The sequence below is a fragment of the Antechinus flavipes genome, chromosome 3, assembly GCF_016432865.1.
Source record: "Antechinus flavipes isolate AdamAnt ecotype Samford, QLD, Australia chromosome 3, AdamAnt_v2, whole genome shotgun sequence".
In the NCBI taxonomy this organism is placed as follows: Eukaryota; Metazoa; Chordata; class Mammalia; order Dasyuromorphia; family Dasyuridae; genus Antechinus; species Antechinus flavipes.
Genome location: NC_067400.1, coordinates 470,776,648 through 470,794,802, shown reverse-complemented (window position 1 = coordinate 470,794,802; position 18,155 = coordinate 470,776,648). Strand labels below are relative to the sequence as shown.

Genomic DNA, 18,155 nt, shown 5'->3' with positions numbered 1-18,155 from the left:
TGGCCAGACCTAACTATTACAATAGTCTTTATATTGAATCAAAATCTATCTTCTTTCTCTTTTTGAAAGGCCTTTCCTCCCTCAGAGTCTTATTTTCCTCATCCCAGATGACCCCTAAGGTCTCTTCCAATTACAAATCCTATCTATCCTATGATTCGAAGCGTAAGGATGATCTCAAAAATATTATTTTCTTTGCCCCTATGAATATGCCATACCACAGTGAGGCTCAGTGTGTGGAATATGCTTTTAAGGTTAAATGTCAGCACCAGTCATAGCTTCTGCCATCAACACTGTCAGCATATGATTCATAACAGAACATGCCTTGGGGAGTATAACTAAGAGAGCGATGCATGGAAAGAGGAACAGAGGAAAGGAGAGATCAGGATTCAAATAGCATGTGCAGAGAGATTTGGGGGGAGGGCAAGGAGAGGAGAATTAGGGAGAGTAAGATGAAAATATAAGAGAATGAGGAAGAAAGGTGGGAATGCTTTTTCTAAGCACTTATGCTAAAGCACAGTACTAAACTCTACAAATATCACCTCATTTGATCTTCACAACAATCTAGTGAGGTAGGGGATATTATTCCCAATACACATTTTAAGGAAATTGAGTCAGACAACAGTTAAGTGACACAAGGTTTATACAGCAAGGAATGAGGCTGAATTTGAATTCAAGCCTTCTTGACTCCAGGTTTAGTGCTCTATATCACCACCTAACTACCTCTTATAAGGAAAAGAAAGGTGGGGGAAAAGGACTGGGAAGATCATTCCATTTGATTTGACTTTAGAACATGCTTTTTGAGGCAATGTGAGACGATATTGGATAGATTTTCAGGAGAGAGTGGTAGTTGAGATTTATTCTGAGCTGAAGATAAAATATTTAATTTCAGCTTCCAAGTATCAAAATACGTGGCATATGTGGGCAGCAAGGTGGCACAATGGATAGAGCCTGAGTTTGGAATACTCATCTTTATTATTTCAGCTCTGACCCTTGTGACACTGCAAAAGTCACTTAATCCTCTTTGCCTCAGTTTCCTTATCTGTAAAATAGGTCAGAGAAGGAAATGGCAAACCACTTCCTTACCTTTGCCAAGAAAACCCCAAATGAATGAAGAACTAGACACAATTGAAAACAACTCAATAACAACAACAATAATCATAGCACATGGGCATAATAAGTACATGTAGAAAGAAGATGACTATGAGCAAGTTTTGTTGATTCATTTAACCATGACAAGAATATGGAGGGATAAGGGGGATAGGATTTAGATATACTGGAAGTCTCACTACTGGTCCCAGTTTGAGTAATGGGGAGGTGACTGTCTTCTTCCTTCCTTCACTAGCCTCTTGAAAGGTTGTAAGATGGCAGAATGAGAAATCTCACTACTCCATGAATATATTTCCTTCCTTATAGGATAGCTCCCTCCCTGCTTCTACAGGTAGTAGTACCCATAGGACCCTTAACAGGCTGCATTGAACAGCCCAGCCCAGTTATATTCTATCTTGTATTGCTCACTATTGCCCCGTGGCTATTGATATCATCTAATTTTAAGTGGTACAATGGAAAGGTCTTGAGATCTCAAATAAGAGGACCTAGATTCAAATTCTAGCATCCCTCCCCCTAACTTATGTAGTCTTGAGCAAGTCACGCAACTTAATTGTCTGCAAAATGAGGGGGCAAGATCTAAGATCTCTAAGATTTCTTCCTGTTATATCATTCTATTATGCCATCAACTGGTTGTAACACAGACGGGCAGGAAACGTGGCTTATCCCTGAGTCTAAAACAAGTACTTAATAAAACTTACTGATTAAACGAATACTTGTATTTCTTTTAAATCCCCTTGTACCCTTTGTCTTTTTCCTCATCTCTCCAGAAGCTCTTGCTCTTCCTTCTATCCCTCTCCCTTAGCCCTCTTTCCTCCCTCCCCTTCCCTTTGGCTGTCCTTGGAAAACCTGCTTGTAGCAGGCAAATTCTGGGCTCCCCCTCGTTAATTAAACACAGGAATGTGGACAGCAGCTCATTCCATCTCTGTCCCTGCCAACCTCCAGATACCTTTCCTCTGCTGTCCTGAAATTAATGAAAAGTGTGATAAACCCATTGTTTCATTTCCCCTTAATTAATACAAGCTATTGGGTTGCGTTAAAGTCATTTTGGTTTGGAGGGAGAGCCCCTGGGTCAACATCTCACTTGTTGACATTGACAGAGGTCCTTTGTTTCCTTCAAAGACAGTTTTGCAAGGGTACAGCCACCAAGACTGTCCCCAAGGGAGGGAAAGTCCAGTCCTCTCCAGGGCCTCGGTGCTGGCTTAGTTTCCTTAGTTCCCTAAGGCTGACAGTAAGTTGGCTAATGACAAGATCAATGTGTTACCGTTAAAGTTAACTGAGCTGTTAGTCCCTGGGAAAGAGTACATTAATAATGGTCTCTGTAGCTTGGGGCTTAGAGGAATTTACTGAAGGCAGCAAGAAGTTTCTTAGTTCTGGTCCTTCAGAACTCCAGGAGTTTCTTACCTCCTGGTTCTGCCCAGGGTGGGGGTGGTTTGGAATCTTCATGTTATCAGTGGGGGAGAGGAGTAAGGGAAGGCTGAGAGGAGAGCAGAAAAGAGACTAGAGATAGGAAGACAGAATGCTGGGACTCCTGCACGTTTGGGAGGATTTGGGGAAGGAGGTGTTAGTTTCTGAGGCAGAAGATCTGACTGCCCATAGACATCTTAAGTCCTCACTCATATAGAAAAGAAGCAGGGAAAAAGTACCACCCGTGCTGAGAATAGGGAGAGGAAAGGAAGATTCAGAAGAAAAATGTGGGAGTGTTATATATAGGTGGGAAGTGATTGCAGTGATCAAGAGGATGAGAGGAAGACTCTGGAATAGGAGACTCCTGCTATTTTTACTACTCAGTGACTACCTTATATTGTAAACATCGTTCCTATCCCTTTATTTTTAATTCCCCACAATATCTCACACAGGATTCTGCACACAGAAGATGCTCAAATCCTACTACTGAATGTTGACTCTAATATATGCAGTGTGATGAGAGTTCTGATATGGATAAGTTGAAAGAAAGGGAAATTTTTTTCCTGTTGATTGTTAGATTCAGGTCTAATGATACCTACTTTGAAAATGCTGAAATCATTTCTTTCCAATTCAATTTAACTTGGTGTAGACCATGATTATGTTTGTGTGTGAGCAAGTTTATATTGTTAAATGAATGTAAATGCTCACAGAAAATCAGAATGGCTCCTTTAAAAAATCTTGATGTATCAGTCACCTTGAATGGTTCTCAATGGGTGAAACTCCAAAAGCTAGGAAACAGAGTGATGTGTTTCCTAAAACCTTTCCCTGGTAGTACAGTGGATAGAATATCAGGTCTGGAGTCAGGAAGACTCATCAACCTGAGTTCAAATCCAGCTGCAGACCCTCACTAGCTATATGACCCTGGGGAAGTCACTTAACCCTGTTTGCCTCAATTCCCTATCTGTGAAATGAGCTGGAGAAGGAAATGGCAAACCATCTCAGTATCTTTGCCAAGAAAACCCCAAATGGTTCATAAAGAACCAGACACAACTGAAAATGACTGAACAAGAACAATCATTTATTAAATACCTACCAAAAGTTAGGCAATGTGCCAAGTTTACAATACCCATGTGAGTTTGGTGCTATTATTATCTTCATTATAAAGAGAAGGAAACTGAAGCTGATAGAAGATAAATGGCTTGTCCAGAGCCATAGAGTTTGGAGTATTTGAGACTGGATTTGAAGTCAGATCTTCCTGATTTCAGGTCCAGTGCTCAACTCTGCTGTGCCATTTAACTGCCTCATGCACCCACACACATACACACAAGCTCTGGTATTAATTTACTACCAATTTCACTAGAATCTAAATACAAATATTTATATTTATATATACATACATGTTTGTATCCATGTAAATGTATATATCTTCATACATATATATTTCTATTATGTATCCTTAGGCAAGTTAAGCTTTAAATCCATGTAGCACAGTGAATAGAATGCTTTACCTGGGAGTTAGCAAGACCTGAGTTAACATTCAGCTTTGGGCACTTTTTACTTAGCAAATCACTTAACCTCTTCCTGTCTCATCTTCATCTGGTAAATGGGAATGATAACAGCTCCTTTATTTCAGAGTTGTTATCAAAATCAAAAAAAGGTAATATTTGTAAAGTGCTTTATAAACCTTGAATGCTATAAAAATGTTAAATGATGATATTACTACTATTGTTGCTGCTATTACTCCTAATACTATTACTCGTTACCACTACTACTGTTTTTATTACTATTATTCCTCTGATCAAGTACTACTTAATCAACTAGTAGATAATGCGAATCTCAGAGGAACTGAAAAGTACCTTAAATAATTGCTCTATAGCCTTAAATTTCTTTAATTTAATATAGAAATATAATAGGAATGCAAGGTCATGAACTAGATCAAACTCAGTGCTTGTCCCTGCATCAATGTGAGTCTTCCCCATTCCAACTGCACTCAGTGGTCTCCAGTAGAGATAAATCAATTTTACATATACATGCCCTGGTTATTTTTCTATCTTGTAACTAATTTCAAAGACTAGCCCAGGTAATGTGTGATCATTCCATAAAAATGCCAACTTTGCAAGGGCACTTATTGAGACTGGCTATACCTTTGGCTTTAACAGAAGTGAAAGGAGACTAATGCAATGAATCCTCATGGTATATGAGGGAGATGACACATGGTCTTGTGTTTCTCCTCTTTCTCCTCTTTCTCCTGTTCCTCCTTCTTCTCCTCCTCCTTCTCTTTCTTTTCTGTCTTCTCTGCCTTCTTCTTGTTGTTCTTCTCCTTCTCCCATCTATACTTGCTTCTTTCACTTTTCTCACTCATTCCTTAATTCTTTGTAATCTGGTTTCCAATTTCACCACTCAACTGATACTACTGCTTCTGAAGTAATCAATAACCACATAATTCTCAGATCTTACAGTCTTTTCTAAGCTTTCACTCTTCTTACATTATTAACTATCTTACATTCTCTGATACTTTCTCCTCACTGAATTTTTATAACAATATTTTTCTGGTTCTCCTCTTTTTATTGCCTTTATGGCTCATCTTCCATATTAACTCTTGGAATTTCTCAAAGTTCTTCTCCTAAGTCTCTTATTCTCTCTTTATACTTTCTCAGCAAATTCATCAGTGCCAATTGGTTTAATCCTCATTTTTAGGGAGACAATTCCAGATCTATATGTCCAACTCTACTCTGTCCTGAGCTTTAGTATACTGGACATTTCAAACTGGATGTCCAAAATTGAAATAATTATTTTTACCCCAAATTCCTTATCTTCCAAGCTTTTTTTATTTCTGGCATTATTATTCTTCTAATCATCAAGGTTTATAACTTTGGTGTACCTTAGATGCCTTACTGTCTCTTTACTTGACATATCCACAATCAATTGCCAAATGATGGCTAATTGTGCTTTCATACAGATAATCCCAGTTGACATCTCTACTTCTACAACATCTCTTGCATTTAACCAATTATTTATCCACATAGCTACCATTTTAGTTCAGTTCTTTGACACTTCTCATCTAGAATATTGCAATAGTCTCTTTATTAATTTCTTTTCCTCAAGCTTTTCCTCCTCACAATCCATCTTACACATTGTTCCTGGAATGATTTTTTAAAAACTCAGATAAGAGAATGTCATTCCCTTACTAAATAAACTCCAGGCATTCCCTATTGTCTCTATGATAAAATATTAATTGCTCTCTTTATCTTTTAAAACCTTTTACATTCTGGAGAGCAATTTGGAATTATGTCCGAAGACTATAAAATTTTGCATACCTTTTGACCCAGCAGTGCCTTTACTGGGTCTGTATCATAAGGAAATGACAAAGGAGGAAAATGCACCCACAGGTGCAAAAATGTTTGCAGCAGCTCTTTCTGTGGTAGCAAAGAATTGGAAAATGAGTAGATGTCCATCAATTGAGGAAATGGCAGAAGAAGTTGTGATATATGAAGCTAATAGAATATTATATATAAATATGACATATTTATATATAATATATAGCTATATATATCTATAATATATAATATAAATATATATATAAATGATGAACAAGATTTTAGAAAGGCCTGGAAAGATTTACATGAAATGATGCTGAGCAAAACAAGCAGAACCAGGAATATATTGTACACAATAACAGCAAGAATATGCAATGAACAACTATGAAAAGCTTGGTTCTTCTCAGTGGTTCAGTGATCCGAAGCAATCCCAAGAGACTTTGGACAGAAAATCCCATCAGCTTTCAGAAAAAGATGTAAGGAGACTGAATATAAATCAACATGGTATGTGCACTTCTTTTTTCTGTATTTCTTTTCCTCTCCCATGTTTTTTTTTTTTCCTTTTGTTCTGATTTTTCTCTCTCAACATGATTCATAAAGAATTGTATATAAAAAATAAATAAAATAAAATCTTTCACAATCTTGCCTCATCCTATCTTTCCAGAATCATTGGATATTATTTCCTTTCATGTATTTTGTGATCTAGCCAAATTTGTCATCTTTTCCAAAACATTCTATCTTTATTCTCTGTCTCTACACTGACTGACCTTGAGCTTGGAATTTACTTCCTCTTAACTTTACAGATTCTTCTCTTCTTTCAAGCACCATCTTCTGCTTGTAATCTTTTCTGATCCCCCACATGCTAGTGCCCTCCCTTCTCTAACCAAATTATATTTCCTTATTTTGCATTTTTTGCTTTTATATTTATTTCATATGTACTTACACATGTAATTAAAATCTACTATAATAAAATATTAGCACCTTTTAAATAGGGACTTTATCCTTTAAATTTGGATCCCCAAAACCACATAAGTGCTTAATAAAAGTTTGATTAATCGTGTGAGAAAGTGAAGTGTTTTAGCCAAATCCAATTCATGACAGAGTAGAAAAATGGATTAGAGGTCGAGAAATCCTGAGGTAATGGCCATAGGAGACTAAATCTAAGTACCCCACACCAAGACAAAACCAGTACTTAAAAACTTCTCATGTTGGAGGCATTCCTTCTGAGAAAAGTAGTCCCTTCCCCCATTCTATTTTCTGAAGACAGCACTGAGTTGTTGCCACAGTCCCCTTGATTCGTCTCTCTTTCGTTCTTTGTCTGTATATTAGCACAGCATCAGGATAATGATGCTAATTAACAACATCCATTAATATATCTAAATTACCTGTACTAGCTTCCAGGCCAAACACCCAATGACATGGATATTAAACCTGGGATACATGCAGAAGTCTAGAATGCTAGCCTATATATTAGGTACAATGAGACACAGACACAAAGAGGACAGAACATTTGGCAAGCTCACTCAGTTATGGTACCAGTGAGGAAGAAAGAACTTTTAGATGGTGACTCCATCAGTGGGACTCTGTTTATTTGGAACTAGAGAAAACCAATCCTTAAGGATTTCTTTGGAAAACTATTCAATTCTACTCAGAAATCTAGCCCATAATTCCACTTGTCAAAAAAAAAAAGTTGTTTTTGTTTTGTTTTGTTTTGTTTTGTTTTGTTTTTAACATTCTTTTGGGCAGAATATCCTTAGGTAAGAGTATCATACCTCTGTGGATAGAAGGAAGGGAAAGAAAAAGAGAGACACACAGAGAGAGACAAAGAGGAAGGAAGGAAGGAAGGAAGGAAGGAAGGAAGGAAGGAAGGAAGGAAGGAAGGAAGGAAGGAAGGAAGGAAGGAAGGAAAAAGAAAGAAAGAAAGAAAGAAAGAAAGAAAGAAAGAAAAAAGAAAGAAAGAAAGAAAGAAAGAAAGAAAGAAAGAAAGAAAGAAAGAAAGAAGAAAGAAAGAAGGAAGGAAGGAAGGAAGGAAGGAAGGAAGGAAGGAAGGAAGGAAGGAAGGAAGGAAGGAAGGAAGGAAGGAAGAAGGAAGGAAGGAAGGAAGGAAGGAAGGAAGGAAGGAAGGAAGAAGGAAGGAAGGAAGGAAGGAAGAAAAGAAGGAAGGAAGGAAGGAAAAAAAAGAAGGAAGGAAGGAAGGAAAAAAAAGAAAGAAAGAAAGAAAGAGAGGGAGGAAGGAAGGAATGAAAAAAGAAAGAGAGAGAGAGAGAGAGAGAGAGAAAGAAAGGAAGGAAGGAAAAGTTATTGTTCAACTGACCGATTTTTACATGGGACCCCAGTGGGAAAGCTCTACTCATGGAAGTTGTTTGTTCTTCATTCCTGAAGAGGACTATGACATCAAGGAGGGAATGCCATAATATGCAAGTGAGCTATGCAAAGTCAGCAGCTTCACTTTCTCCTCCAGAGCCCTTAATTTTAAAAGATCAAGGTCTTCCACTGAATCTGGAGCCATCTGCAATCTTCCCAATCTATTTTTGCTAGTGGTCCTAGATGACTCTAATCCCTAACAAAAATGCTCTTCCATTTAACATTTTAAACTGTTCATACCCTTTGACTCACTGAAGTTGGGCATAAATCCCAAGGGAGTCAATGACAGAAAGACAGGTCTCATATACAAAATGTCCCAAAAATCTTTGCACAGATTAAATTCTTAAAAATTGAAAACTGCACTAAGCTTTTGGGACACTGTGTATATGAAAACATCCTAACATTACTTTCCAAGGTAGCAAAAAACAATTGGAATCTTAGGAGGTGATCATTAGGGAGAAGGTAAAAGCTAATATATGAGCGCAATGGATTGTTAATGCACTGGAAGAAATCACTGATTTTAAGACCTGAGAAGAGTTCTCAGCAACCATCTATTACAACACAGAATAAAGGAAGCCCCAGGATAACACAGTTAACAAGGCCTCTGCTTGTCTCTTTCTGGTGCTCTTCAAGAATGGGGAAACTGTTACCTTTCAATGTAGCCCATGTCCTTTTTGGTGAACCCTCATTGTCAATACTTTTGTTCTTGACATCAAGCCAACATTAATTTCTTTGCAATTGTTATCGCTTCTGATCTCTGGGGTCAAAATGAAAAAGTCTAATTTCTGCTTTACATGAAAGTTTTTCTAATACTTGATGGCCGCATTCATGTTCCTTTTGAATCTTCTCTTCCCTAAGTTCCCATGACTATTTCCTTTAGTCAATATATGGCTGCCGAATGTTCTCCAGTTTACCTGATACTCAGAATAGAACATAATACTCTAGATGAGGTCTAGGAAAAGGCAGAGGACAGTGAAACAATCTCCTACCCATTCCTGGAAGCTGTGGATGGATAGTTGGCAGATGATTGGATAGAGTGCTGAGCCTAGAGTTGAGAAGATCTGAGTTGAAATCCAGCCACAGACACTTATTACCTGGGTGACTTTAGGCAAGTCATGTAACCTTTGTTTGCCTCAGTTCATCTGTAAAATTAAGATAATTGTAGTACCTACTTCAAAGAACAGTTAAATAGTGGATAAGCACTGGGTCTGGAGTCAGGAAAACCTGAATTTAAATCTGGCCTTAGACACTTAGTTGCTGTGTGAATCTTGGCAAGTCACATAACCCTGTTTTTCCTCAGTTCTTTAAAATGAGCTGGAGAAGAAAATGGCAAACCATTCTTGTATTTTTGTCAAGAAAACCACAAATGGGGGCATGAAGAGTTAGACAAGAATGAAAAATGGCTGAACAAGAACAATAACAACACCTCAAAGGGTTGTTATGAGAATCAAATGAGATAACAATTGTAAAGTGTTTAGAACAGAGCAGGCACTTTATCAGAGCTAGCTATTACTATTACTACAACAACCATATACAAGGTCAGTTTTTGCTTACAACATCACACTGCCGATTAATTTTTGATAACAGTTCACTTAAACCCACAAAGGTTTTTTTTTTTTTTTTTAACAATGGCTTACTCTGTTAACCATGCCTTTCCCATCTTGTGCTTGTTGCTATGACATTTTTAGAACCATGAGTAAGACTTAAAATGACAAATACAAAATGAACTGATAAACAGCAAAGTAACTCACTTAACCACTTTTCTTTGTTACAAGAGAAGGTTCTGTTGGGGAATAATACTGAGAAATGACAGTAAGGTTATTTAAAAAGCATAAGTAAAATATATATATTTTAAAGCTGCCCCACCACCGCAGCCTGTGAGACAGGGATGCTTGTCTGAATTCTGAACATTGCTAAGTAGACACACTTTAGCAATAGACAGTTATCATCTGTCACTGAGCAATATAGCACATCCCACATGACACAGTGACAAGAAGGAGAGAGACGTTTTGACAATTATGAAAGACTGTGTGTGTCTGGGGGTAATGTCTTGTGCTAATAGGGGAAATTAATTCTTCCCTTTCTTTTAGGACACTCTATTTTATACAGGTTTTGACAACTTACTGTTCTTCCTTTCCACCCCTCAACCCTCTCCTCTAATGTGTAGTTTGGAATAATGTCTCACAGGTAAATTACTGTTAATTGTCTTTCCTTTTTTTCCCCCCCAGTATGAGGACATAGTCCAGACCTAGGAAAATAGTGTTCATCTCTGTTTTCCCTAAATCATAACTGATTAAACCCTAGATGGTTTGGACAGTGATTTTCAAACATGTATTTCCATGATAAGAAAAGAAACAGTATGAGAAAAAAGAAGAGATTGAATAGATACTGGTGAGCCCTGGGCTAACAATGGAACCAGAGGTCCTCAAAAGCTAATAATGGAAGAATATTTTCTTCCATTTCTCTATCCCCAACCCCACCATGTTCTACAGCACCCACTGACTTTAAAGTTCACTTGTCTTTTTCTCCCAGGATATGAGAGAGAGGCTTGATTGTGTCTCACTTAATATGAACTGGCAGCTTTTCTGGGCTCTACTTCTTCAAAGACTTACTCAGTTGGAATGGGCTGGGATCATGATTTAATTTGTTATTATAAGAAAAAGCCCTGGACTTCAAAATTTCAAATCTGTAACACATCACCTCTTTTACAATGTTGTCATTTACTTTTGTTGTGGGCTCATTGTCTTCATCTACAAAATGGGAAGATTTGAATAGGTACCTTGCACCTTTATGTTTAATGTTTTGAATTTCATTTTGGAGGAGGAAAGTACTAAAGCTGGGTCTTGAACCTGGGTTCCTTGTCTCTCTCTCTTTCCTCTTTTTCTCTTAGTCTCAGTTTCCTACTCTGTAAAGGATTTTATAATTCTGAGACTGCCTTCCAACTCTAAAGATTCAACATGCATGCATGTAAGATTGACAAGGACGTTCTTAGTAGTGTATATACTTATCTTTCTTTCTTTAGATGTTTCTATGGGTATTGCACAGAGCATTAAATAAATGCTTATTGAATCAAATTGAATTTCTCTCTTGCCCTTTAATAATATTTTAAAAAATTAAAAACTCAGAAAGAAGAATACTGTAAATAAATCTAAGATAAAAGTGGGCTAATGTTCTCCCAGAATCCTGTGAAAAGAGAGAGTATAGCCTCCAGAGCTGAACACTTAGCAAATCAGAAGGCAATTCATCTTGAGAAGAAAACAAGTGATATTTACATTATTAAATCACAATTACAAAGCAAATCAGCTGCAGAGAAGAAGAGACCATTTCCATCAATTATTACTGAACTGAACATAATTTTTGAATCACCAGCAGATTGTAAATGGGGGCTACAGCTCATCCAGGAACTCTTCTATCATCGGGTTTATTAATCAGGTATTAACTTTGTCGAATTAGCAAGGACACTGAGGAGAAGATGATGGTGAGAGCCGAAATGAGTTGGGGAAGGACAAGAGAGGAGGTAGCTGGGTTAATTACTGAAGCTAAGGTCCTAAGCACCTTGAAAAGGGGACTAAGGACAGTTTCCTAAGCTGCTAATATTGCTGCTTTGTTGATTGTTAACTACTTGCCCTCAGTGCAATTTCTCTCCCACTAAGGCAAAAAAAAAAAAAAAAAGAAAAAAGAAAAAAAAAAGAAATAAAAAGAAAAAAACCAAATGAATGAGATCATAATTTTTGCTAGCATTTATATGGGGCTGTAGGTTTTTGAAACACTTTACACATGATCACATTTGCTCCTGAAGCAGGTAGGGGGCAAAGAGTGTTGGAATCAGAAATATCTGAGTTCAAATTCTGCTTTCAGGCACTTATTAGCTATGTGACCCTGGGCAAATCACAATTTCTGTTTGCCTCAGTTTCCTCATCTGTATAATGAGGATAATAATAAGCCTTTAGCTTACAAGGTTGTTGTGAGGATCAACTGAAATACTATCGAAAGTTACAAACCTAAGTAGCTACCATATAGATGCTTTTATTATTCCCATTTGCTATTATAACTATTAATAGTGCTATTATTACCTTCCATCTGAGGGAGGTTAGATAATTTGCTCGAGGTCATACATCTATTAAATGATTAAAATGTGATTTGAACTCTGATCTTAATAATTCCAGGACCAGGATTCTATCTACTGTACCACCTGGATCCTGCCCAGCTTGGTTTGGTTAATAAGAGCACTGCACTCAAGCCAGGAGAAACGTGGTTTCCAATTTTGTCTCTGATATTAGCTGTATGACCATGGATGTATCACTTACCCAGACACACATGCATGTGCACAGATTTTCACTTGAAAGGAAATTCATCCGTCATCTGCTCCTTTATATAAACAAGGATCTCTCCAACATAAACTGGCAAGTGATTTGATTATCATTTGGTTTTGCTTAAAGATCTTTAAGTAAAGAGGTCCCACTGCTTTCTAGAGGTAGGACATTACACTTTGGGGTAGCTGTGACCATTCATTTTCCTAAATTGAGCAACAATTGGAATCTCTGCAATGTCTTTCTATCCACTACTCTTTGCTGCTTTGAATAGAACAGACATCATCTTCTGCATTAATAAACCTTTTTTCTAAGAAAGTTTGTAAGCTAGCATTGCTTAAATTTATATAACTTTTGATAAGTTCATATTAATTATTTTTATGTACTTAGCAAAGAACAGGCAAAGGACACCAGAAGGTACTAAAACTTCACTTCTTTGAAAATATTCTGTCATTTATCCTTTTATCTAATTTAGTCAGTCAGTCAACAAGCATTTATTGTGTACTACGAATGTAACTGGTATTGTGCTTAAAAATGGGAATCAAATATAAGTAAAAGGAAAAACAAATCTTTCCCTCAAGGAGTTTACATTCTAATAGGGAAGACAACACTGAAAGGACCGAAGGCCAGGAGGGGAGTGTGTGTGTTGGGGGTGGGGGGGGAAGATCGATGATGATAATTCAGAAAGTATTTCACTCAGGATAAAATTAATAAGATGTGATTTGACTGTCAAGGAATCTCAGAGATGGAAGAAAACTCATAATTATTTCATAGGACCATAAATAGGAGTGTCATTTGAGAAGTTATCTAGTCCAAGATTTCTTTTTTGCCCAAGAAATTTTATATGATCCTGAATATATAGGTACATAAACAAATCAAACATTTATTGATAATAAATCTTAAAGAAATGTATTTTTAAAAAATTCATTATATAAGCAATTAATCAATAGGAATTTCCCCCTTTTGTTTAAATGCCACTCTTTGCACTTCACAAAACCCTTATGGGTCATTCATTATTGAGAATGTGAATATCTTGAGGGTCTCTATATAGCCCAGTGACCTACAGGGTGCTCAGTAACAATTTTTACACTCCAAAAGTAGCTTTTTGAATATAAGGATGGAGTCAATACTGCCAGCCTTTAACTTCTCAAATTGTTTAGAGATGAATGAATAAATCACCAAAGTTAGGGTGATTCTTGTTTCAGGTGACCGCCCACAGGTGCCCAGTGAGCCAGAGGCCACCTTTCTTAGGTCAGGCTTCAGTGGATTAATATCTAATCAGGAGCCACCAAACAATTCATTATCATGAGTCTAGGTGGCACCTCATTCAGTGAAATGCATCATTGCCTCTGCTATCAGCTGCTTGCATAGATAGTCCCTTTAAATAGCTGAAGCAATGACATCGAGGGCAGGTAAAAGTTAGGAGCTTGGGTATTTTGGTGGAGGCAGTAGCTCTGCAATTGGAATGAAATGGGGACTGCAGCCCTATGCAACAGATTAAATAGAGCTTCTTGCAGAGAACAGGGGCTGACTGCCAAATCAAATCAAGCCTGCTCTATGGGAAGCAAGATGGACTTAGGAAATCTACAATGATGCTTTAATTGCTTCCTGACCACAAGCACATATAATATCCACACACAGCCCACTAGGATGCATACTCCCCAGCGACAATCTGATTCCCCAGAGGGGAAATAAAACCAATGTGGATTATGTGTCAACTGTGTGCAGAGTGTTTTTCTAAGGGCTAAAGAAGCACAGAGTTTAGATATGACACAGACCTTGCTCTTGAGAAGCTATAGTCTAGTAAGGTGATGAAATGGGAGTCATTAACCACAGTTATAAGAAGGGTTCCATAGAAGCATGTCATAGTTGTTCCAGAAAGAGGGTGAGCCTAGATGGGAGTAGCCTGAGAATTTCATGGCAGTTAGTACAGAGATAACTCTCACTATAGGAAGGAAACACCACATTGCATATATACTTTCCTCACCCAGTGTAGATACCAAGGGACAAGCCCAATTTATCATGAGCTAGTTATTGTTCTGCACAAGACACCAATAAAGATAATGGGAATGATGAATGCATCAGAGAGTTGTAGAACTAATTGCTATGTGAGATCCAGTAGAGAAGCCCATGTGTAACCATGTAATCAAGATGGGCTTCCTAAGGGGGGTGTTATTTGTCAGGTAGTAAGGGTAGATGGGAAGTCAATTGGTTAAGAGAGGAAGGGAAGGTAGAAATCTTTGAGGAAATAGTATGAGCAAAAAAATCACTGTAGTTCAGGAAAGGATGGGGAGAAGTGTCCAGTTTGGCTGGAATTTTGAATGCATTGAGGGCAGTAATGTGATAAAATATTGATGAGATCACCAAGTGTCAGTCAATGGAAAGCCTTTGAATGCCAGGCAAAAGAGCTTGAACTTTATAAAAGAGGAAATAGGGAGCCACTGAAGGTTAGTGAACATATGGGTAACATGAAAAGACTTGTAAATAAGATTGTTGCCATTGATATGAGGGAACGATTACAGAAGTGGGGGTGGGGTAGGGTAGAATTACTATTATGAGACCAGGTACCAACTGAAGAGCCTACCAAAACAACTTTTGATATACCTTTTCTCTTGAATATATTTGTATCATTTTAATTATAATTGCTTCATCACAACACAATTATATGAATTTGGAGATACATTTGGGTATCTAATCATATCCCCATGACATTACTGAGAGAGTGCTTTTAAAGCACAGAGAAAAGTAGATTCAAAATCAGGAAGGACTAAGTTCAAATCTTGACACGAACTGATTATGTAACCTTGAGTAAGCTGCTGATTACTCCATGTACCAGGTAGTTCTAATAGATACTAGTTTTCTTCTTCAAAAGTAATATTATTGAGAGTTTTTCCTATAGATAAATATCTCTGGCCACCTGATAGAGGTGCATGTCAAGTATTCTATTCAAGTATAAACTACTTGAGGCCAGGGAGAGATTCTCTTTTTATTCCAAGGATTTCTGGTACAATTCTAGGAATATAATGAATAATTGGAAAATAATCCTGGGAATAGTAATGGCATAAACATTTGGCATAAAAGAGCCAGCGCCTTTTTCAAGTGTGGTATTTCCAGTGGACTGGCTTTGTTACACGTGCATCTCATCTTGGAAAGAAGGGATGACACTGAAGTCAGGGACAAGGAGACATTTCCTGCTGTCCTGAATATCCCTTTAAACCCTTGTATAAGAAGAATTTTCTTTGGCCTTTTTCAGGGAGAGATGACTATGGTCGAGCCCTTTATCTACTTGTGATAAAGCTTATTCATTTCTGCACAACAGCAATTCAGAGAATGAAAAACAAAGATCAATATGCAGCATCATAACTGAAAATGAATTTTCCTCTCTGTGGTTTCGATTTCAATTCTGACATTTACTACTGTGTGCCTAGGTAAGTTACTTCACTTATCTGTGCCCTGTACCTCATTTATAAAGTGGGGATCGTAACTCAATGTTTATGATTATGAGGAATTAATTTTATAAATCTTAAAGGACCACACAAATGTGCAGAAATTTCCTTAATTAAAAAAATGACCTTGTAACCCTTCTAGCTATTGTTTCCTTTTCCTTCCTTCCTTCCTCTCTTCCTTCCTTCCTTCCTCCCTTCCTCCCTTCCTCTCTTCCTTTTCTCCTTCCCTTTCCACTTCTTCCCTCTTTCCCTCTCTTGCTCCTTTCTTTCTTTCCCCTTTCCTCCTTCCTTCCTTCCTTCCTTCCTTCCTTCCTTCCTTCCTTCCTTCCTTCCTTCCTTCCTCTCTTCCTTTTCTCCTTCCCTCCCCACATCTTCCCTCTTTCCCTCTCTTGCTCCTTTCCTTCTTTCCCCTTTCCTCCTTTCTCTCACTCTCTTCCTTCCTCTCTTCCTCCCTCCCTTCCTTCTTCTTCTCTCTCTCTCTCTCTCTCTCTCTCTTTCCCCTTTCCCTTTCTCTCTCTCCCCCTCCCTCTCTCCCTTCCTCTCTCTCTCTCTCTCTGCCTCTCTCCTTCCCTCCCTCCCCCTCTCCTCTCTCTCTCTTTCTTTTTTTCTTTCTTTCTCTTTCTTTCTCTTTCTGTTTCTCTCTCTATCTGTCTAACAATCTGTCTGTCTGTCTACCTACCTATCTATCTCTCTGGCAGTTAGGTGGCACTCAGACATTTTATAGTTGTGTGGCTTACCTTCTACTTGCCTCAGTTTCCTCATCTGCAAAATAAGTATAATAATAGCATTGATCTTGCAAGATTGTAAAAATTAAATGAGATAATAATTATAAAGTATTTAGCACACTGTCTGGCACATAGTAAGCACTACAGAATTGTTATGTTTTATTATTATTTAGATATTGACTTACATATCTATATCTCTTTTCCTTTTTCTTGACAAACTTTTAGGGAAGGAAAAAAAAAATCTATCTCCACTCTGCTTTCTCAACTCTTATTCAATATGGTTTCTGAGCCCATCAACTGACTGAAATTACTCTCTCCAAAGTCACCAATGATTTCTTTTTTTACTAAATTCAGGAGCCTCAGTCCATATCCTTCTTGAGTTCTCTGCAGCTTATGGCATTATTAGTCATATCCTCTTACATGTACAGTCTCCTCCTTGGGGTTTTTGTGCTATTACTCTTCTTCTTGTTCGCAAACTGGCCAACTTGTATTCTTCGCTTATGAATGCCTAGTATTCTTCAAGGCTCAGGTCAAATATTACCACTTGGAAGAGACCTTTCCTGATTTTTCCTGTTGTTCATTCCATTCAAGCCTGAAAAGGTTTTGAATATGATTCATATATATTGTTATTTACTTAAGATCTATTATTGTTTCCAATCTCTGACCCTGGAAGAATATGAGCTCCTATAGGACAAATATTATCTCACTGTTTTATTTTTGTCTTTGCTTTTCTAGACTCTAGTATAGTTTCTGGCACATAGGATACTTAATAAATGATCACCAAATCAAAAATATGAGTCTTTTAAAATTGCTGTTCATTCAAAATATGTCAGTGGCTTGGATAAAGTCATGAATGGCATCTCATCATGACAAAATACCTGGGAGAATGAACAGCTATCTTAGATATTATATGACAGAATCAGAAGCTAAAATTATGTAGAATGAGGAGCAGCTAGGTGGTGAAGTGAATAGAGCACCAATCCTGAAGTCAGGAGAACCTAAGTTCAAATGTGGTCTCAGACACTTAACACTTCCTAGTTGTGTGACTCTGGGCAAATCCTTCAACCCCAATTGCCTCAGCAAAAAACAAAACAAACAAATGAAAATAAAATAAAATTATGTAGAATGAGCCCAATTTAATGAAATATAATGTAATAGAGAAGCGGGAGCTTTATATAGATAGCTTGTATTTTTATATCACTTTTAATACCTACAAAGCATTGTACATATATTAACTCACTTGATCCTCATAACCTTTCAAAGTGGGTGCCAGTATTAGCCCAATTTTACAAATGAGGAAACTGAGGTACAGACATACTAACTGACTTGTTCAGGATCACACAAATAGGGAATACCTAGGACAGAATTTGAACTTAGGTCTTTCTGACTCCAAGTTAATGCAATGCAATGAATGCCTTAGCTACTTTGTAATAGAGATAAATGTAAAGTTTTAAAATATGGGTTTTAAAAAATCAACTTTAT

At 37.4% G+C, this 18,155-nt stretch overlaps 1 protein-coding gene across 3 annotated transcripts in view; it reads right to left on the bottom strand.

The window, feature by feature from the left end:
* OPCML (opioid binding protein/cell adhesion molecule like) overlaps positions 1 to 18,155 on the bottom strand; it is a 1,494,059-nt gene that overhangs the window by 43,014 nt on the left and 1,432,890 nt on the right. The window lies entirely within an intron of this gene.